Here is a 24,523-nt window from a genome sequence, read left to right as displayed (position 1 = left end):
TCGCGTTTTGTACACATTTTTAAGTCACGGGTCAAACGCGATAAAGTAACATTGCCTTTTTTTCCGTGATCACGGAGGACTGATGTCGCAGCAACATCGAAAAAAATGCAAAATACCGTTATTTTACGGGCCCATGAGTGACTTCAATAATTGCTGTAAAAAATTAATAATCATGTAAAAAAAATCCAGGTTGCACTAGCCGTGGTCGCGGAAGACTGATGTGCCAGCAAAGTGACTTTCAGGATGTAGGTTGTATAGTCAACCAATTGGAACCCTAGGCCACTCTACAACCATGTCAAAATGACAAGGAGTAAGAGATTTCTAACAATCTGATTTATAACGCCACTATGACATAGTTCTACAGTGGCCTAGGGTTTCAATTATCAAAGACATACGTAACTCCGTATAGACGGATAAGGTCTAAGAAAAAAACGTACCTCAAAGCCATAGAGAAAAAGGTACGGTGGCCTAGATGGCGCTACACCTTTGGGGAACGCTCGTCTAAATGGCGCCAATATTAATATTTGACATTTTAACACATATCAAGCTAACAATATGGGCCTAGTTGTCAAAACTGAGGTTCAAAAGTTTAAAGCTTGTGTCGCGAGATGGCAGTCTATGCACTGTGATTACACATTTTACTTTGACAGTAACTCTCTATAATACAATACTCGATCCTCTTTGCTATTATTCTTTGATCAAATTTTTTCTATCTGTATTGCCGTCCTGTCTAGTTTATTTTTTTTTTTTTCAATAAAGAAAACCTGTCACTGCAATGTCACAATTTGGATTTCTTTCAACCCCTTTTTGCCAACAGTGGCACTGAAACTTAGTAAATCATGTGCTCTGCCTACCTCTTTATGGGATACAGGCGTGATATATGTATGTATGTAATAAAGAAAATAAATTCAAAGCTAATTTGCATGATGCGTCGAAGAGTTAGATAACTGCGAAAGCTTACAATCAATCCATAAATAAATGTCAGTCAAGGTAGTCAGGGAGACAATGTGGCTATTCCTGGCCGGCGGCGGTGCCAGCGAGCGTTGGGCCAATGTTGGGCTGACACGTCTGGGTGAAATGTGGTCATCCCTCTCAGGTCAGTAAGGGCTGATTCAGACATTCCAACTCGTATGGGAAATTGCAAACTAGGGTATGCAAACCGGTTAACCGGTTAACCGAAAAACCGGTTAACCGAGACATTTTGGCCTCGGTTAAAAACCGGTTTTATATTCTCTAACCGGTTAATAACCGAAACTATATTTATTTCTCAAAATTTGTTAAATTAGGCATAAAAAGGGTCAAAAATACGTAATTATTTAATGTTTTGTAGTAATAAACATTTATTTATTACTTTTCATTGACAACATTATTATCTGTAATGATTTTATTTTAAAAATTAGTCCCGAGTCCACTCAAATATACATTTTATACAGTAGAGTCCGGTTAGTATATTACGACTCCGCATAGACCTAACGTCCAACCTCTTACAACGACGTAAGCACAGGTATTTATTTGGTTTTCATATGTGATAGTATGAAAGTACATCCGTTTATTACGACTCCGATTTTAACGACCAGCCGCTTTTTACGACACATTTTACACAAAATCCGTCCGTCAAGTCCGGTTGCAACGACGAGCGACAACGTTTTTAGTTTTACTATGTAGTAAATTAAGGAAACAAAGCTACTTCCGCCCGAGCACGGCCCCTGTCTTGCCTACAACAAGTAGCAAGATTACATTATGGCCATGTAACTTTTTGGAGCATTAGTTTTAAAATTTTAACAATTTGTTCGCCTCGGGTTTAATCTTATAAGCTAAATAGAACCAAATTTTTATTTTTCGATTGCGTATAAACTAGCTTTACTTACAAATGATGAGCAAGCACGCATACTAAAATTACTTTTTATAACTAAACAAGTCACAATATAATAAGGTATTAACCCTTAAATGCATGGTGATGTATATATGCATCATATATTTGATGGCCCGTGGCTCGATATGTAGCTATCCACAATCACATTTATTGCTGAATTATTATTCATTATTTATTACTATTTAATAAACGATTAAATAAATTAAATAATATAATGATTTACTATTTATTATTAAAGGATTAAGATTAAATGGCGGAAAAGTGTAAAAAACAGGATGATGGCGATTTTTAGTATGTGATTTAGGCTGTTTTTTTCTAAGTTAGTAATTAGTTTATGTTTAAACATTTATCATAGGGGTTTCACAAATAGTGTACCTTTTTAATAGTAGTAATTTTTTTTAAATAAAACTTACCAATAACGATATATTTATATAAATAAGATTTGGCCTATTTAACTTCTAACACTGATTTAGTATAAAAATCGGTCTTAAATATTTTTTTTATTTTTTTCCCAGAGTTAGAAAACCATTGTCTATTACATATATTCATATCTCGTTAAAAGAAAAATTCATGAATTTAAGGCTTAATACTATAATAATAATACCCTGTAAATACACCTATTGATTGAAATGTTTTAGTAATAGTGATGTGTAGATATTACTTTTATTTAAAAGAATTGAAATTCGTTTTGTACGACATCCGGTTAGTACGACGTAATATCAGCGGTCCCTTGAGCGTCGTTGTAACCGGAGTCTACTGTATATTTCAAACTATATTTTTTAAAAGAAAGGTAAAATGGAGATCTTGGTTTTCTTACAAATGGAGATCTTGGTCTTCTTCAATTGCTTGTATTACTAGTGGCTCTGGGAGCTGTAGACCTTCGTGACATGCCTAGAAAACGCAAAACTGACAAATCACAGTCAAACCACTCAAGCCCTTTTTAGCAATTTCCGCATTTTACAAAACTTCCAAAAACTGGATAAAAATGATCTTCATCGTACAAGTAATACCTGCTACGATATCATCAACATCAGAATTCTTAAATGTAATGGTAATTATTGCGTAGTACGGCCATTTACTAAAAATCTCAAAACCGGTTAATAACCGGTTAACCGGTTTTGAAGGAAAAGGTTCGGTTATTAACCGGTTTTTTAAATTAACCGGTTTTTGCATACCCTAGTAAGAACGTCCTATAATATTTATATTTATTTATTAAAAAAAAAGAAAAAAAAGCTAACTCTAGCTAGCTTCTCACGCCTAAATACTTTGTCTAGGCCGAAAGTACACTATCATATGTTTATCATAGAAATATGATCATAGGTCTGTATGCCTCCCTTTTACTCCAACGTGAAGAAAAAGGACGGCATGTTGCCTATGATCATATTTCTATGATGAACATATGATAGTGGACCATCGGCCTCACACAATGAGCCACTGATTTTTTTTTATACTACGTCGGTGGCAAACAAGCGTACGGCCCGCCTGATGGAAAGCGGTCACCGTAACCTATGGACGCCTTCAACTCAAAGAGTGTCACATGCGCGTTGCCACCCCATTAGAAACTTTTACATTCCCTTTTGCTGTGTTAAATACACAGTAAAAAGGAGTGTACAAGTTCCAAGGAGGGTTCGGGTTGCCGACGACTCAAAGGACAATAGACGGAATAAGTCAGTTCCGCAAGTCCTCCCATCATCAGCACACCGCACCCTCATCAGGGGCGACTCACTCCGTGATTCTATCGCCGCGCTACAAGTACATCCTGGCGGCCGCGAGTTCGCGGCCTACTCAGGGGTGGCGCGCGTTCTCACGGAATGCACGTTCGCACTTTCTATTGTTACTTTACTTCGCAAGTTTTTTTAAGGTTCATATGCGATGTCCGCGTATCGAATGGCTAATAATACTTAGTTAAATAGACATCATGAATAAAATAAATACCATAGGACATTCTTACACAGATCTACTACTAATTAAGTCCCACGAAAAAGTTCAATAAGGCTTGTAATGTTGGAACTTGAACAAAAATATATAAATACAGTATATATACCTAGAAAGTACCCAAGACTTGAATATAATAGTATAACATTTTATGTGAGTATTAATTCGTTTCAATCCATAGGTAACCCTATCGCCGGACGCCGCGCACGTGCGGCTCGTTTCTTTGTAAGAATTTTGTAGGTATTTAAAAAGGCGGCATTTCGTAAACATCAAAGCAGTGAGCCTTCTGTACTTGTATTATTATATATTCTGTGCCCTCATTGAGCTCTGGCAGCCTTACTCACCAGCAGGAACACAGCACTACACCTACACACTTTTCTCACTGCTTTTAACCATCAAAGCAGCCTTAATGATATAGGCAGCAAACGAGCAGACGATCCGCCTGGCGGGAAGCAGTCATTGCCGCCCATGGACATAAGCAACATCAGGGCAGCCACTTCTACGATGCCGACCTTTGAGAACCCTAAATACCTACCTGCTTCTTTAAAAAGCCCTTATTGTAACGGCCCAGCCACGACATTGGTCTAACTAACGGCTCAGCCACGACATTGGTCTAAGCGCGACAGCGGTGAGCGGCGGCCATACATTGGAGCGAGACACAGCGATGGGACTTTTCATTCGCACGTATGGCTGCCGCTCACCGCTGTCGCGCTTAGACCAATGTCGTGGCTGGGCCGTAAGCGCGACAGCGGTGAGCGAATACGTGCGAATGAAAAGTCCCATCGCTGTGTCTCGCTCCAATGTATGGACGCCGCTGACCGCTGCCGCGCTTAGACCAATGTCGTGGCCGGGCCGTAATTGCTGAAAACAGACTAAAGTAATGCAAGTTCCCAAATATTTGGTCAAACATTGGCACCGGATATGTGTCTGCGGTCACCAGATCAAGACTCATCGTGCAGTTATGTGCAGCGGGTAAATTTAGACGCAATATACGAGTATCAAGAATACTTAGTATCTAACTTTTATTTATAGGTTATGTGGGCTAAGTAGGTCATAGGCACAGTATAATAAAGAGTACTATCGTATGGTGACCCTTGTTGCAGGATTTTGAGAAATTACACATAAATAATTACTTAACTTTCTTTCATACCCCGTGACAATGAATAAGTTTCAGGTCATTCGGATTTTCTACATACAATGTGTTTTCATTGATTTCCGTTAACTTTAAAAAAAAGTGATATCAACTGTCATTGCCTCTTAGCTGTCATTAGTGTTTTTTTTTTTTCATACATTGAGAACGCGCAAAGGCATATTGTCACCTCACCTGATATAAAATTTCACAAACGTCATTTCGCTCACTTAAAAAAAGGTACCTTCTAACACTTCTGGTGTTTCGGGTGTCCATGGGCGGCAGTGATCGCTTACCATCAGGCGACCTATCTGCTCGTTTGCCTCCTATCCCATAAAAAAAACGAAGAACTTTTTTTTCCGGATGTAGCTTAAAGTGATATACCGGCTTGTTTCTGATAACCTAACAACGTTTCGAATTTGACCGAAAACAATAAAACACGGTGTAGAACATACTTGTTTTAATTATTATCGGTAATAGAATCTTGCTTCTATTGTATGAGTAGGAATAAACTTACAAATAAGTCAAATATTGAATACCAAACGCTTCTAAAAACATTGAACCGTTTTAACTTTTGTAAACATTATGTCAATTAGTCAAATATAGTAGACGTATCTGCTTTAAAATAAAAACATGGGTGGTCCATGTGATTTCGATAATATGTTCTATCTGGCAGGCAAGCATGGTCGTGCGATAAATGATAATAATTTATAAAACATCAGGCCGTCCTTATCGAACTTACAAATAGTGCGATAGGGACGGCCTGATGTTTTTATCATTTATCGCGGGACCATACTTGCCTGCCAGAAGTGCATGTATTTAAGTTGTTTATTCGCTTTATTTTATTTATTTTTCAACTTCCATAATTGTTTGATATTTATATTTACGTTTTCCCTTATTTTCACTTACCAAAGGTGGCCCTGCCGGCGTATCATGCTTCCAATTTTATCACTTATCCACGTGGATAAAGCATCCGTCACGCTTTAGCAAGTATGTCAGTGTGAGAGTGACAGATGTCTTATCCACGTGGATAAGTGATAAAATTGGCAGCATGATACGCCGGCAGGAGGAAGATAGATTTTTAAATTTGTTTTTAGGGCCCCCCACATCTAGCGTCTCACGAGCGTAACCGTCGGGCCAACTGTATGGAAAAAGACGCTGCGTCGGGCTTTGCCAAACAGTTGGCGCGACGCTACGCTCGCGAAACGCTAGATGTAGGGGGGCCTTAGCATGCAGAAACGTCTGCGAGCGATATGACATATTTTTAAATTAAAGGGAAAATTCATAACTCCGGCAGGACTCGAACCTGCGACCTCTGGTCGGAGGTGACAATTTTTTCCATTTTTCCTTTAATTTAAATATGTGTAAGATAGATTTTTATTGATAATTTCGCCTACGGTAGTTTCATTCTTATACTTCATTATTTTATAGTATATTTGTTGTAATATATTCTGTTGAATTATTTGGGCATAGGCACATCATAATAAAGAGTACTATCGTACAGTATGGCCACTCCCGCTCCCCGCTGAAAGTGCCGTCCACGTCCTCTCGGTTACATCACAGAACCGCCTGTCAAAAACGCGAACAGTCGACCTGTCATATTTCACTCATACAAGCATACTACGCGTTCACCTACACGAGCTTAGACTGTGTGCTAGGAACCCGCCTCTTTCATATATTTGATCGCCAGTGTCCGAGGTGTGGCATAGGTATAACTGACATAGTTATTACTTCCTCCATCACTTTTAAATATAAAAGACTTTTTTCTTTCTTTTATTTCATCGGGCAATTATTAGGAGAGAGACAATAATTATATCAGTTACCCTTCTCCGTAAAGGGTTGAAAATAAATACAACAATTTATATTAAATAGGTATATATTAAATTTAATTGCACCTATAACATCGAGGGGCGTTCACCCTTACACTAACATTATTGTCAGACATATTCAAGGCCTCTTACATTCATTTTGACAGGAATTTGTAAAGTAACAGACTACAAGAGTATCAAACTGTAAAATTATTGATAAGGGTTAGACTAAGTATTTTACAGATATCTCAGGCATAGGTGTTTGGACGCCATTTATAAAATACTTTGACAGTTGTTAACCCTATTGATACAAACAAATAATTGTACTAACAATAACAAGAATGAGCAACATAACATAAATAGTCGTCCAATAAATAAATATTATACTCTTTCTTTGAACAATACTTTTAATGGAATAATGTACAATTGATTTTACACGAACGTGTACAGAAGAGTCACTTCATACGAATTTGTAATAACAAATGCTTTAAGAGTTGCTAGGGCTGTCACTCAACCAATTGTTAATAAATTATGAAAAATTAATTAAATATCAGCAATCAACATTACGAAAATTTTAATGATTAAATTAATTCCTTTGTGTATTTTTAAGTACATAGTTTGACACCCAGGTAGAGAATAAAAGTCTTTGGCTCAGAACAAGAAAGGTTTGATCTCGCATTTCTTAGCACCATCTGGACGACGTAGATAAAACAAATGATTCATAAATTATTTAAAAATAAATCAACAATATTTAATAAAATAAACAAAAGTTTTCAAACTCAATCATCACAATGTTATCTTTATATATTTTTAGATGTTTTTGTTTTTTATAAATATTTTAAAGAAAACATTGTGATGCTTCAGTTTGGACGAGCCTTTAGGCATAAGTAGTAGACATTTTAGAACACATTTCAAGACCTCTAAAGCTTTCAAAATCACACCACCAAAACAGTTATATATGGTATATGAAATACATTCGAATATTTCAAAATTCATATAAAATCCGTACAAGAATACTTGTCAGAAAGATATGTAATAGTAGTCAAAATATATGTTTCTTGAATGTACGTATATGTATGTAGGTAAAAGCAGGACGGAACATATCGACTACATAATGACTACACACCAAATTATTTATAAAAATCTATAAATATACGAGGTATTTTTTTCGGGTAACTTCTGTACTGGAAATATCATAAGTAGAAAATAGTAATAATCGGTTATTTTTACAATATTGAATATCATATTTATTGGTGTGTAGCCATCCCCATTTTATTTTAATCGTAGGATTTGTTATGGTAACTATGTGTTTCGAGACCCGTTTTTACTATGAGTGCCAACCCTGAGTCGAACAGTTAAAATACCATTTCGCCACTTAAGTTGGCAGTCAAAGTATATCTTTTACAATTATAATATTCTTTTAAGCAGCTTATAATGTTACTAGAGTTACTTCATACTCAATTAAGTAGCTTAGAAAATTTACATCGTTTTTTTTTAATATAAATTACACCTTGTACTTTCCCTCGGCAGTATGTAGAACAATGATTTTATCATAATTAATTTAAACCTTACTTTAAACTTAAACATACATAAAATCTAACAAAAATAAGAATTAATAAAGGTACTTTTTAGGAATAAAAATTTTAGAACTCAACAAAATAGTTAAAATAGCCCTTTGCTAACCCTACGCTTAGCGTTAACTATAAAATTCCTATTATTTACATATATCGATTAATTATTAAACGAAAATAAAGTTTTGTTTTACAATAAAAGAAGAACAAACCTAGGCGTATCAAGTCAGAGTAAAAAGTTAGAAATTTGGAGAAGCTAAGAAACAATTCAGAAAAAAGAATTTTACATCTATATATTTTTCAAGATTATTTACAACCAAATTTACATGTTACGCAGATAGGGTAGGCCAAGGCGAATCGGATCACAGGTAAAATTGGATTACGATAAAAAATATTGTAAATATCAAGATATTTTTTTCCTCTCAATCTCACTCGACTTGGTCAACCCTACTTTATTATATTACAAACTACATTGCGTCTCAATGTATCAATACAGTTAAAAAATATTCATTCCGTCCATAAAAAGGTAAAAATCAGTCACACATCCCATGTTTTGTGGCTTTCCGATCCTTATTTTTAAAATCGTGGAAGTCTAGCGACATCTATGAATGGGATTTAAAATTAATGCAGCAACTTTTTTAATCCCAATCTGTCATATCTTTGCAAATGTTAAAATGTATTATCTACAGCAGCCTTTACGTCGTAAATCAGTGCGTATTGTTATGTCCATAGAGTACATTTTCGAGACACATGGCAGTGATAGTGTGAGCTAGCGGTTGTAGCCGCCATTTTTGAGATCACTTCTTTGCGGCCAGAACTCGCTTATGAGTCGATAGCTTGTGAATTGGCTTTATGCAAAAAATATAAAGCTATGTCCACATCAATGCTTTTATACTCGTCTATCTTAAAAGTGAGGCTTAAAAGCTTTGCACTAAAGTTGTTTTACTTGGCTTTGAGAGTATTATGCCTTTTGAAGATGAAAGTAATATTGTGGACATAGCTTAACGTATAAAAAGTAGCAATTTTAGAAACTATCCATAGTTTAACTCTTATGCGTGGCGCACTATATGAGGTTTATCTTGCTTCGAAAATTAAACAGTAATATGTAGCTATAAGCTAACCTGCATATAACACCTCACGCTTTTATGAGTACTATCTTCACAATTCAACATAATCGGTGCTTTTTAAATGGCAAAAGCCTTAAAAAAAGTCAGTCTTAGTCTTAGTCACACCCTAGACCAAGGCTCACTCTTCGATTTAATAAAAGCACCAACACATTAGGCTAAAGACTACGCAACATTTTTAGTTTTAACGTCTGAATCGACACTTTTTAGGACTCAGCAAAACCTCGTCCTGAAAATACTTTATCAAACAACTTTTCTTATTTTAATTTCACGGCAATATTGCACTAAGGTCTGAACATTTTTTTAGATTTAAATACCTGTATTTAATTTACTTCTGCGTAGTCTATCGCCCTAAGCCTTCACAGCGTCGACTGCGGATGGACTTAAAATTAAACTATCCGTGTACAATAAACAATAAAAATCACATGATAATTTCGCTAACTACCCTTAACGTAGGTCACTTTAAAGAGTTAATGCACGATATCACACCATCTCGATCTGTAACAAAAGAAAAACAAAAATTAAAAGATATGGCAACACATGAAAATCTCAAGGAGGCTTCACGAAATATAACTACACAGATATTTTATCATAATTATAACAATTCACTTTCACAAAGTCATCTTCCAAATACATGCATATAAAAAAACGATATACAATCAACATCAACATCTATCTAGGAGCTATGATGTCACAACATGTAAAGGTTTCCCCTTTACTTTCTTTCTTGTCTGTGAGATTTTGCAATGAAAATTTTGCGTCTTCTTTAGAAATCCGTCACACAAGTGCACTAGCTTTGACAGTATAAAGTGTGTCACATTTTCATAGAAATTTGATATTTATGATGACATTATCAGTTATTGTCTATTGGAAATGTCAGCCAAGACTTCTAGACATCCGGTAAGCTGGGAACGAACGTTAAGGTCTTGTCGGTGAGTGTTTGAAGTTGAATAGCTACCGCGGCGCTTAGTTAATATAAATTAGGGCGCGGTATTACGCTCTGCAGCTGAATAAGGACTCAAGAAACGATATACTACGAAAGCTTGACTATATTCTCAAGAGCAGACTTCAAGCATACATAAATCATGAAAACATGTCTCTTTTTTATCGCAAATTGTTACCCTGACTGTATCAAAGTAGTATTTATTTTGAATATACAATTTCTAGTCATGTTCCCAAAGGATCCAACGAACAGACTGAACGTAGTACGCAATTGAGGTAAAAGTAAAAAGCTTTTTCTAAATCCTGGTTTTATGTCCTCTGCAGGGTTAGCACATGATTGCCGCGAGAGTATGTCGCCGCGAGAAAGACTACCCATCCTTGTGTCATTAATACAGTTAGAAGAAGACGTGTCATCTATCTCGCGGCGACATACTCTCGCGTCAATCATGTGCTAGGCCTACTGAAAGTCATTAAAAGTCTGACACACTTTGCTGACCATAATCCCATTCGCTAACCTATACCCATCTAAACTGGTCCACCAATGCGGTAACCGATCATCAGTCGTTCTCCACCAGTTCCCAATCAGGCCATTCTCAAAATCCGCTCACCAAAATCTCTGCAACTGTGCCGCTTACATAACCACGGAAGCGAGGCGACCGACTTTCACACCTTATGCAACTCCAAAACTTATGCAAGACCCAAAGACCCAATGTCCCACTGAGTTACATAACTAAACTTGACTGATAGAAAGTGGCGCGCGGGAAATGTCAATAATGACCGCTGACACACATTTTGATGATTATGATGCTGTTGCAGAAATAAAAGAACGGGGGTCACGCGGAAATCGGATTATGACTTCCACGTTTTTGCAAGGCTTAGTAAACTTATTTGATAGTAAGTAAATCGTCTAAAAGTATACACGTTAAACTTTCGTGAGACATATTCAAATAATTAATGAATCTACGGTTGTACTCACGTTATTATATCGCTATTGCTGCGACATGTTTCGGGCCAATTCGGAGGCCCCTCTTGAGGCATATAGGAGTTCACGCGACGGCTGAACTCCGTGAACCACGGAGCCACTGAGTTTAGCCGTCGCGTGAACTCCTATATGTCGTCTAAAAGTAATTATTTGCAATATGTACATTGCACACTAATTTATTAAATGTCGAGATACCAGCTAACTAAGAATTTACTCAGGTTCGGTCCAGTCCGGAAGTATAGTCATAATTTCGGTCAAATACTATTCCGTATATAACATCTGGGCCACTATAAAGATACAATCACAATGTTCCAATTCCTTTTCCTTATTGATTGTCATTTTGAGGAAATTGGAAACCTCACATAACTCAAAATCTTTAAAAGTACCATAAAATTGGTTACATTAAATAGGTGTTTAAAGTTATATTTTAATCTTCCGGCGCAAAATGTATATCGCCGCCTAGGACCCACAGTACCTACCTACCAGCTTTGCTTATTTTGGGGCTAAGTTGATTTGTGTGTCCCCAATATTTATTTTTTCAAACTTGCATACAAAATTTGTACCTAAGAAATTTGCGTACAATCTTTCTCCAACCTTACAACAATAAGCAATTCAATATTTCTTTTAACAACACCACAGTTAGTAAAAATTGTAATAACAATACATTGGAAAGTATTCCTCTTGTCATATCAGGTACTCCCGGAAGCTGGCATGTATCTATACCGCGTTGGAGTTCATTAACCCCGAATTGCACTACAGATGACGTTAATGTAGCGTATTTGGAACTAGTGAGAAGTATCTTTAAGGTTCTAGCAGATTTGATACTTTTATTAGGACTAAAGAATATTTGGAAATTAGTGTGTTGATTTTGTGACTTTTACAATAAAGTTAGTAATGGCATTTAGGTCGTAGCTATAGCACATTAGTTTTTATCGAGCATAAACTTCTGCAAATCATGCCATGAAGCTTAGAAAAAATAAGTCGGCAGCTTGGACTAGCGACGCAGTAATCGTGTTCACGTCCCATCTAAGAAAATATAGCTTACGAGTTTAACATCAAGGGTTTTTTTTTTAATCGAATCGGACCGATAATCGATCTGTGATGCTAAGAATTTTTATTTATCCTGTAGATATTGTATATATTTTGGCATCTTCAAACACACCTGTTTTTTCTCTTTACAGTATAATAAAATGCATGTGATATAAGAGTTGTAAAGGTAAGAGTGTAAAGGTGAGAGTTGTAAGTTAGTAAAGGTATGCAGTTTGGGATTGAAAAAGTTATGAGATCTTTTAGATCGATATTAAAATAATCAATATGGCAGTTTGTGACTCGAAACTATTCTCTTTACTAGCAACCGTGACATTCATCAATTTCATGAATTTAAAATGAAATTAATAACGTCAGACCGTCAGAAAAAACAAAAGAACTGCAATATTAATTCATAAGTGACGCTGCATCACAAACAAAAATTACAAACTTTTTTTTTCAATAAAAATACCTATTCCGCCAACGTTCTATTCTCTCTATCAACCAGTCCATTTCGTCGCGCGCTTTCTTTCATCGTCTAAGCTTATCGTGCGGCGCTATCAGAGTGCATCTGATGCGAGTGCAATGCCCGGTTTCGGGGGTCAACGAACGCGTTGTGTGATTTTTTCGATGCGCGTACAGAGTGCGCGAGTTCTATGACCTTGGAGTGCGTGAGAGTTATTAGTTTTTTTTTTGTAGTCGGTTGTTATATTACATGTTTTTTAAGTAGCAGGTGCAGCGTTGATGCAAGTTATATCAAAGAAAATTATGTTTGATTTGATTTAAACTAAAAATATATAATAAAATCAATCGCCCTATTTTCTACAACACGATCTGAATATTATATAGGCATTTTGCCATGTTATTATATTTTTTAGAGTTTAATCCCTGGACGAAAATAATAACGAAAGGAAACTAACTTCATACATTAAAAAGTGTATTTTACCTATAGGTACTGTAGTTACTCCTGTTCATTTTTACAAACGTAGTTATGGTTAAGCTTTCAGATATTTCGTAGAAGTTTGTAAAAAATGTGTTTACCAATAAATCAATCAATCAATCAAGTCTACATTTTAACACGACTTAAATATACTGCGTAATTCTAACAAAAGTTGAACAACAGGTCTAAATGCGTACGCGCACCATAATGTCAATGCATCCACGAGTCATGAATAAACGGAGGAGGTAGTGACGTAACCGATATCAAGGGCGGCTCACTCCGCGATTCTATCGCCGCGGTACAAGTACATGCTGGCGGCCGCGAGTTCGCGGCCTACTCAGGGGTGGCGCGCGTAACGCATGTTCGCACTTTCTATTGTTACTTTACGTCGTGAGTTTTTTATAAGGTTTATATGCGATGTCCGGTGTGGATGACTAATAATGCTTAGTTAAATAGACATCATGAATAAAATAGGACACTCTTACACAGATTTACTATAGATTAAGTCCCACGGAAAAGTTCAATAAGGCTTGTGATATTGGGACTTAAACAAAAATATACATATAAATACTGTGTATATAACTAGAAAGTACCCACGACTGGAATATAATAATAGTATAACATTTTATCTGAGCATTCATTCGTTTTTTAATCCATAGGCAACCCTATCGTCCGACGCTGAACACGTGCGGCTCGTTTCTTTGTTAGAATTTTGTAGGCATTTAAAAGGCGGCATTTATGAACATCAAAGCAGTGGGCCTTCTGTACTTGTACTATTATATATTCTGTGCCGATATGACGAAATGTCGATATGTTGTTTTCATGAATGAAAATGTGTGTCAAAAGATACTGTTGTATTTTTGTTCCTTCACAGTGGTTATTGTTTACAAGATGTTATCTTATATAAAGGAATGGTAAGCAATGAACAATGAAAGCTTTAATAACTATAAATTGATGAAAGATTTTTTAATTATATAACTGTGTATCAAAGAGGATCGAGTATTACAGAGAGTTACTGTCAAAGTAAAATGTGTAATCACAGTGCATAGACTGCCATCTCTTGACACAGGCTTAAAACTTTTGAACCTCAGTTTTGACAATTTGACCCATATTCTTAGCTTGATATGTTTTAAAATGTCAAATATTAATAATAGCGCCATCTAGCTGAGCGTACCCCAAAGGGTGTAATGCCATCTAGGCCACCGTACCTTTTTGGGTATGGTACTGAGGTACGATTTTTTCTTAGACTTTATCTGTCTATACGGAGTTATATATGTCTTTGCTGTGTATATAGGTAATATCCGTTGTGTAGTTCCGACGATTTAGGTCAATAAATAAAATAAAAATAACTCGTATAAATTAGGTATGTGTTTATTAATATTGTATGTAAGTAAACATATCACAAGCCTTCAAGAGTTTACCGTGAGTTTATCTGTGTCAGAAACAGAATATTTGGTTAATTTATATAATGAAAAACAATTAAAATATGTATTTTGTAATCGTAACAATCTATTAATAATCATGTAGGTACATAGCTAGTTGTTATCATGATGTAATAGATACAAACGCAAATTTATTTTAGACGTGCTAAAAATAAACACTAAGCTATATATAGAATATGATATGAACTTTAGCCAAAACGGTATTACCCTTATCGGTTTAGTCATATTTGCTGATTTTCTATTGGTTCTTTTTATCTGTCACCTTTCCTACATTCATAGGGAGATAAGATATTATTTTATTTTGTGCGTACTATTACAGGGTGGCCCAAAAATACGTTGACAAACGTTTGTATAATTATTTTTCTGTCCTTATACGAATGATTGTCCAACAAATTAAAATGTGAAACCTTAATCATTTTTGACCAAATAAATCGAATCGCCTTCAAAATGCCCTCCTTTGGCTTTGAAGTACAAACGCAAATGTAAGAAAAAAATAATAACGATATGCCGCTGCACCTCTAGTATGACTTTCGTCTAACTTATTGCACGTTTAGCTTTTTAAATATCTTAATTTTTGTAATCAATAAACGGGCTAGGGTTTTAAGATTGATTACAAACTATAATTTATAGTTTTAAGTGAGGTGAATTTACGTAGGTAGGCTGAAACGTATCGAACGTATGAATTTGAAAAAAATCGCCGTTTTACAATTGGTCTACATAGCAAATCTTGCGAAATGGACATGAATATACAATAAATATAGGCTCAAAAAATATTTTCGGTATCTTCGATATTTTGGTTTATTTCAACATTTTACTATTCTTTGTCAACGTAATTTTGGGCCACCCTGTATCTGACGGTAGTAAAACTGGATTATATATTTTCCAGACATAACAAAGATCACATAGATAAATATTAATACAGAATGATTACAAACATACGTTTGTTATTAACAAAAATATAAGTTACTAACATTACCGAGTTAAATCATTTGATAATTAGTTTTATATATGATCGGGTCCACTAAATTTAACAGAAATATACTGACATGATAAACTCAAATGAACGACTCATACACATTCAAAAATACGCCTATAGATTAGCTCCATATATGAATATTGAACTTAAATGTGTACTCATTTACAATAATACTTTAAATATGACAAAATTTTAACTCTGAGCATACGAAACTGTTAAAATCACGCTTAAAAGCGTCAACGATTGTCTACGTACAAAAATAATCGCGCGTAAATCGCGACGTAAAAACGCACCGCTTTGACATTGCTTCGTACATCGTGACGTAACGAATGTGGGGCGCGCGGCCACGCCCCCGGTAGTTCACTGAGTGAAAGTGCGCTCGCGCAGCGAGATAAACGTAATGCGCGTCTTCCCGGCGTTTGGAGCTAATAGACGGAGAGCTGGCAGGATTTTGGAGTAGGTCCTTGAGGCAACCTGGAAAGGTGCTCAGATGCTTCTCTGATCATAGCCAACATCAGGTCTGCAAGTCTGGCAGCTGGGGAGCGGGGCTTTATCGAGCTATGAATTTTTGAAGATTTAATTTTTTGAGGCCCAAAAAAGGTGTTTGAGGCAACCTGGAATTATTAAAAAGTGAAAATAGAGTTCCTCAGAAGTCGCCTAGTATTTATGCCAGATCATTTGGCCGGGTCCTTCACCGTGCCAGAACGGTACAAAGTGGTAAAAAAAAAAATTCCAAAAAAGGTTCTTGAGGCAGTCTGTCATTTTCACCAGTGAAAGATGAGGGTCTAAATAGCCATGGAAAAATAATGCCATGACATGGGGTGGGGTCCGTACCCGGCCATTCGATCTTGAAAGTCAATTTTTTGTTTTTCGTAAATAACTCGTAAACGGTGGCCCGCAGCAAAAAAATATGTTAAACAGAAAATATCTACATAAAATTTCCTACAAGAAAGGTTATGTACGTTTTTTCGATAGGATCAATATATAAATGGATAATTTAGTAGGAAAGTTTTTTTTAATCGATTACATGCTCCGTTTTTCGTCAATACCTCGTAAACGGTGGCCCACAGCAAAAAATTATGTTAAACAGAAAATATCTACATAAAATTTCCTATAAGAAGGGTTATATAAGTTTTTTCGCTAGGGTCAATTTTTTAGTTGGAAAGTATTTTTAAATAGATATTTGGGCCGTTTTTTGTTGATAACTCAAAAACGGTGGCTCACAGCCAAAAATAATGTTATACAGAATTAATCTACATAATATTTCCCACAAGAAAGGTTCTATAACATTTTTCGCTAGAATCAATATTTTAGTTAGAAAGTATTTTTAAATAGATTACATGGGCCGTTCTTTGTTAATAACTCGAAATCGGTGGCTCACAGCCAAAACTAATGTTACACAGAATTCATCTACATAATATTTCCTACAAGAAAGGTTCTATAACATTTTTCGCTAGAATCAATATTTTAGTTGGAAATTATTTTTAAATAGATTTCATGGGCCGTTTTTTGTTAATAACTCGAAATCGGTGGCTCACAGCCAAAACTAATGTTACACAGAATTAATCTTCATAATATTTCCTACAAGAAAGGTTTTATAATATTTTTCGCTAGGATCAATATTTTAGTTGGAAAGTATATTTAAATAGATTTCATGGGCCGTTTTTTGTAAATACCTCGTAAACGGTGGCCTACAGCTAAATAAAATATTGACGAGAAAAAATCTACATAAGATTCCCTACAAGAAAAGTTCTATACGTTTTTTTCGCTAGAATCAATATTTTAGTTGTAAAGTATTTTTAAATGGGCCGCTTTTTGTTGATAACTCAAAAACGGTGGCTCACAGCAAAAAGTAATGTTATACAGAATTAATCGTCATAATATTTCCTACAAGAAGGAAGAAGGAAAATATTTTTAAATAGATTTCATGGGCCGTTTTTTGTAAATGCCCACAGCTAAATAAAATTTTCACGAGAATAAAATCTACATAAAATTTCCTATAAGAAAGGTTGTATACGTTTTTTCGCTAGGATCAGAAATTATTTCCAGAAATAATATTAAACAGAAATAATCTATATAATATTTGCTACAAGAAACGTTATGTAAGATTTTTCGTTAGGATCAATATTTTAGTAGGACAGTATTTTAAATAGATTACACGAGCCGTTTTTTGCAAACAACTCGAAAACGGTGGTCCACAGCTAAATCAATCTTCAACGGGAATAACAAACATAAAATTTGCTACAATAAAAATTTTGTACGTTTTTTCGCTAGGATCAATAATATTTAAATAGATTTATTTATTTATTTACTCAAAGAAAATTACACAGTATGACAGTATACAAAACTAAAGCACCGTGAATTTTAAATAAACATTACAACAAGTAACACAAAATTAAATATTAAATAAACAGCAAAATCAAAACATTACATACCAAAACATAACTAATAAATAACAGATGCCTTCATTCCTCCAATCCCACACAAAACCTCATGCATTCGTCACGTATAAACGCCCATCTGCTCGCAAGAATATCAACATTAGGTGCCACGTCTAAAAACTCATTCACTATTTGCAGTGCACGAACTAGCGGTGACTTGCGGCAAAACACGGTTCGAGCGGCCGGCACCACCAGTAGGGGCAGTAGGGGGTGCCTACATTCACGAAAAGCATATGACCCATATCTCTATTGGTTCCCATAATTTTTTAAGTCCGATTTTTACTATCCATAACGTTTTCCGTCATAATTTTTCTTAGTCATATTATCACCAGTCATAATCTATTTAAAATTAAACGTCAGAAATTGTAGTGCCGATTTTTGAAAGTCATAATTATTGTTAGTCATAAAATTTATTAGCCATAATAATCAAAGTCCATAGTTGTACAAATCCATAATGTTGAAGGAAATAAACTTATTCGGAATAATTGTTCTAAGGATTTTATCACAAGTCATAATGATTAATAAGCATGTGTTTCTTCGCTAATAGGATTCAATGGGATCTCTTTTGTTTCCCATAAAAAATGTTGCAATGTTTTTTCGTCTGCATTTTCGTAAGTTGTAATTTGGCTTACACTTTCCTCCTTTGTTACCCTATACAACATGTACGGAAAATGGTAACAAAATAAGAAAAAATTGTATGGGACAATTTTTTTAACTACTAGGATTGAAAAAGCTAGTAATTCTGATTAGAAATAGCATATTTTTTTTAAAAATATCACACTACATAAAAGTGGCAAAAAAAAAGAAATGCTCACGCCATGGCTTTCGGGGGCGATGGTCGCGCGATGGTCGCGCGACGGAGATGCGACGCGTACGAAATCAAACCTTATCGATATGGAAGTAGACGATGCGATGAGACGCGACGGCGACGGCCGCGACGGTCGCCCCTCGCAAAACGGTTTACATAGAATGTGGCGCCCCTATTAATTTCTACTCTTTTTTGCCAAACTATTAATCGGTAAATGTCATCGGTTAAAACTTTGCCTCAAAAAGATTTCAAAAAAAGTTTAAGCGCGGAAATTTAAAAAATTATACCTATATTTGCTCGGATTATCAAATACCTATGCTTTTCAAATTTCAAAATGAGTTCAGACAAAAGTGATGTGGATGTGGATTTAAACTGTAGTAACCTATAACTGCAGTAACCTTTTCTTATAGGAAATTTTGTGTAGATTTTTTCTCGTGGACATTTTATTTAGCTGTGGGCCACCGTTTACGAGGTATTTACAAACACGGCCCATGAAATCTATTTAAAAATAATTTCCACCTATAATATTGCTCCTAGCGAAAAATCTTATAGATCCTTTCTTGTAGGAAATATTATGTAGATTAATTCTGTATAACATTATTTTTGGCTGTAAGCCACCGTTTTTGAGTTATCAGCAAAAAGCGGCCCATGTAATTTATTTAAAAATACTTTCCAACTAAAATATTGATTCTAGCGAAAAAACGTATAGAACCTTTCTTGTAGGAAATCTTATGTAGATTTTTTCTCGTGAACATTTTATTTAGCTGTGGGCCACCGTTTACGAGGTATTTACAAAAAACGGCCCATGAAATCTATTTAAAAATACTTTCCAACTAAAATATTGATCCTAGCGAAAAATCTTATAGTACCTTTCTTTTAACTTCTGATTAGCAGAAACGTCTGCAATCGATGCCACTAGGCTTAGAATAAATTTAAAAGTGGAAAATGTCTGCCCAACCCAAGGCAGACATTTTCCACTTTTAAATTTTAGTACCTTTCTTGTCGAAAATATTATGTAGATTAATTCTGTCTAACATTATTTTCAGCTGTGAGCCACCGTTTTTGAGTTATCAACAAAAAACAGCCCAAATATCTATTTAAAAATACTTTCCAACTAAAAAATTTATCCTAGCGAAAAAACTTATATAACCTTTCTTATAGGACATTTTATGTAGATATTTTCTGTTTAACATAATTTTTTGCTGTGGTCCACCGTTTACGAGGTATTGACGAAAAACGGAGCATGTAATCGATTAAAAAAAACTTTCTTACTAAATTATCCATTTATATATTGATCCTATCGAAAAAACGTACATAACCTTTCTTGTAGGAAATATTATGAAGATTAATTCTGTGTAACATTAGTTTTGGCTGTGAGCCACCGATTTCGAGTTATTAACAAAAAACGGCCCATGAAATCTATTTAAAAATAATTTCCAACTAAAATATTGATTCTAGCGAAAAATGTTATAGAACCTTTCTTGTGGGAAATATTATGTAGATTAATTCTGTATAACATTATTTTTGGCTGTGAGCCACCGTTTTTGAGTTATCAACAAAAAACGGCCCAAATATCTATTTATTATTATTATTATTATTATTTGTAAAGCAGGCAGGCAGTTGTAGTAACTGATAAAGCCTGTATCCAGTTGTCGGCAGAGGTTTCAGGTGTTATGTGGAATTAGCACTGTGCTTGTCTAACTTATTCTTGAATTCGTTTACACTTTGGGCCGATATTACATCCTCCGGGAGCTGATTCCAAGCTTTTACCACTCTATTACTTAAGAAATGTCTATGAGGATTGTTGTATGACCTGCGAGAGACCAGTTTATACTGATGACCTCTCAGACGGGTGTTGTTATTACGTTCTAGCATTTTATGAAAATCTTTGAGGTCATAATGTTGGGTTAGTATTTTGTATGTCTCGATCAGGTCTCCACGCTCTCTACGCTCCTTCAGGCTTGTAAGCTTTAGGAACTCCAATCTTTCCTCATAGGACATTTTTTTAAGTTTCTTCGGTATTTTGGTGAAGCTGCGTTGAACCTTCTCCAACAAATCGATGTCCTTGATAAAATAAGGGCTCCACACTTGAAACGCGTATTCCAATATAGGCCTAACATTATTTTAAAAAACTTATATTTAAAAATACTTTCCAACTAAAAAATTTACCCTAGCGAAAAAACTTATATAACCTTTCTTATAGGAAATTTTATGTAGATATTTTCTGTTTAACATAATTTTTTGCTGTGGGCCACCGTTTACGAGGTATTGACGAAAAACGGAGCATGTAATCGATTAAAAAAAACTTTCTTACTAAATTATCCATTAATATATTGATCCTATCGAAAAAACGTACATAACCTTTCTTGTAGGAAATTTTATGTAGATATTTTCTGTTTAACATATTTTTTTGCTGCGGGCCACCGTTTACGAGTTATTTACGAAAAACTAAAAAATTGACTTTCAAGATCGAATGGCAGGGTACGGACCCCACCTCATGTCATGGCATTATTTTTCCATGGCTATTTAGACCCTCATCTTTCACTGGTAAAAATGACAGACTGCCTCAAGAACCTTTTTTGGAATTTTTTTTTTACCACTTTGTACCGTTCTGGCACGGAGAAGGACCCGGCCAAATGATCTGGCATAAATACTATGCGACTTCTGAGGAACTCTATTTTCATTTTTTAATAATTCCAGGTTGCCTCAAATACCTTTTTTGGGCCTCAAAAAATTAAATCTTCAAAAATTCATAGCTCGATAAAGCCCCGCTCCCCAGCTGCCAGACTTGCAGACCTGATGTTGGCTATGATCAGAGAAGCATCTGAGCACCTTTCCAGGTTGCCTCAAGGACCTACTCCAAAATCCTGCCAGCTCTTGGACCATAACCTATGTTTTGAATGTGGAAACCTTCCCTTTGTGATAGCAGTCTTATTTTATTATCCAATGAGACAGTAGAAATTGAACATGTTTTGTTTTTACTACACCCAGAGATTTTATTGTTTGAACGTCCTACAATCTATAATTTACTATCGTAGTTTTTAATGTCATAAAACATTTCTAAATAGGTATGAGTATACCTATTTGGAAATGTTATTTCGGCTAAAATAGAAAAATGCTTCAGATGTCATTATGGTGGGATATTGATACATCAGTAAATACTGTCAGTATCAAAAATGACGTTTTCGATTGAAATAACACCAGCTTTTCATTGACAGATAGGTATCGTACGACATGACATCCTAGTATTGCTTCGAATTAGGCCGTGAATTAAACAAGTTTCATGTTTACGCATCGAAAACAACACGTAGCTGACTTAACATTGCATCCATAATCTCCTTACGTTGATGAGGTATATTTCTGAAAATCATCTTTAATGTTATGCACACCTAGTACAAAACTACGTAGCCACCAGCGTCAAGTCTCATCGCTTAATCACAACGCTATCTTATTCTGAAATCCTGGTACCTGTACATGAATAAATGCGGGCATGAAAGTGAGATAGCCACGCTACACATACACATACAGGTAGATAGATAGACAACATTATATATTTGTGTGCGTGTTCTATGGTGTATTGAGTTTATGTAAAGATACTAAGAGCGCAGGAAAGTGTTCCTACGTGATAAGTACCAGGGAAACATAGTGCTAAGACGTTTTAGTTTCATCATATCGTGTTATATTAAAATTTTCATTCATACGACTGTTTCGAAGAAAAAAATATTAAATTTAATTATAGATCAGTCAACCTAAGCAAAATTCCACTAATGGTAAGCGATTAATGAAGCCTGCAGACACCGACAACTTTAATAATTGATAACTCACGTGTTGTCTATGTTTATCCATACTAGTATTATAAATGGTAAAGTGTGTGTGTCTGTTTGTTTGTCCGTCCTTCACGGCAAAACGGAGCGACGAATTGTCGTGATTTTTTAACTGGAGATAGTTGAAGGGATGGAGAGTGTGATAGGCTACTTTTTGTCTCTTTCTAACGCGAGCAAAGCCGCGGGAAAAAGCTAGTTAGTTTATATTTATAATCAGTCATCACATTTACAACTTTGTATCGACGACAGAATCCTAGCTATTGTAAAAATATATACAAACAAAGTATTGATTTTCAGCATAAAAATGATAAACAAAGAGTCCCTTCATCGACAGGCTGATTCACGGCCATAAAAATAGAATTAGATAAATTGTATGAATAAGTAAACAATGCATTTACACACAATAACCTATCACTTAAAAGTAGGTACTATATTATTTCAAATTGATATTATTTATGAGTAATTCATTTTTGTTTTATAATCCTAACCGAATTTTCAGTCATCGTTTTGCAAAGACCGTAATTTGAACAGTTATTTTTCTTAAATTTAATTAAATTATATATTTCTTATACAAAATAAGGGAACATCTTTTCATTCTTCATTTCTGTAATGTAATAAATCCACTATGGTTCAAGCAAATCTCACCAACAGGGGCCCATTTCTCGAATGTTATTAGCCTAATAATATTCGTGTGTTGTCATGGCAACCCATACGATTTGACAGTTCGTGGACTAATATTATTAACTTTATTAATGTTTACAGATTTCCCCAAAAATATAACTGAACCACGTGGTAAAATCTAAGCGGAAAACACTTCTGGAAATCTTGTAAAAAACTTCAGCGGCAAGAAAAACAAGTCACAAGATATCTAAAGAATTTTATCTCGAGTGTGTCGGAAACAGGGAACATACTCTCACGCATTCCCACTTAGATAACTGGTAACTTGCCGTAATACGATTTTATATTTTTTAACTTCTGATTAGCAGAAACGTCTGCAATCGATGCCGTTCGGCTTAGAATAAATGTAAAAGTGGAAAATGTCTGCCTTGGGTGAGACTTGAACTCACGGCCTCTGGATCGACACTCCAGCGCTCTGCCAACTGAGCCACCAAGACTTTAACCAAGCCAGCGAAATTTTTCCACTACTAAGGTCAATGGGACCCGTAGCGTAGATGTCGCTACGGGTCCCATTGACCTTAGTAGTGGAAAAAAATATATTTTATATTAGGAAAAGTAAGTTTTACAGAGGAACAATGTACTACGAAATTGCATGGAGAAATTATGAATGAATTCATTGATAAATTCGCCATGCACTTTTGCAGCTGATAGTACATTTAATCAATTCTTACCCCCATGTTCATAAACGTACACTAAAGTTATCAAGCCATAAAGTTCGTTTGTCTCTTTCTGTCGTATTGGTGTGATAGAAAGGGACAAATGAACTTTATCGACTTGATAACTTTAGTGAACGTTTATGAATAAGGGAGTTAGTACATACATACATACATACAATCACGCCTGTATCCCATAAAGGGATAGTTAGAGCACATGAAACTACTAAAGCTAGGAGCTAGGGAGTTAGTAATTAACTATAATACAAAAATATAACCTCACAGTTCGTATATATGATAAGTATAATTGTATGCATTTATACTCTGTCAACCAAGTCTGTCAGTAAATAAGAACACAGAAAACTATATGC

At 35.2% G+C, this 24,523-nt stretch overlaps 1 protein-coding gene and 1 non-coding gene across 2 annotated transcripts in view; both read right to left on the bottom strand.

Moving 5' to 3' along the window:
* Positions 1 to 6,795: 6,795 nt before the first annotated feature.
* Positions 6,796 to 24,523, bottom strand: part of LOC125242098 (CCAAT/enhancer-binding protein-like) — a 38,359-nt gene continuing 20,631 nt past the window's right edge. The window contains exon 2 of the mRNA XM_048150804.1: positions 6,796 to 9,938. The gene's annotated coding sequence lies outside the window, so the exon portion shown is untranslated. The remainder of the gene's footprint in view (positions 9,939 to 24,523) is intronic.
* On the bottom strand, positions 23,864 to 23,936 carry Trnad-guc. The gene has a single exon. It is a non-coding gene; the product is annotated as a tRNA-Asp (tRNA).

Source organism: Leguminivora glycinivorella, unplaced genomic scaffold (assembly GCF_023078275.1).
Source record: "Leguminivora glycinivorella isolate SPB_JAAS2020 unplaced genomic scaffold, LegGlyc_1.1 Scaffold6, whole genome shotgun sequence".
Lineage (NCBI taxonomy): Eukaryota > Metazoa > Arthropoda > Insecta > Lepidoptera > Tortricidae > Leguminivora > Leguminivora glycinivorella.
Note: the sequence above shows the minus strand (reverse complement) of the source record. Positions and strands in the feature narration are given on the sequence as shown.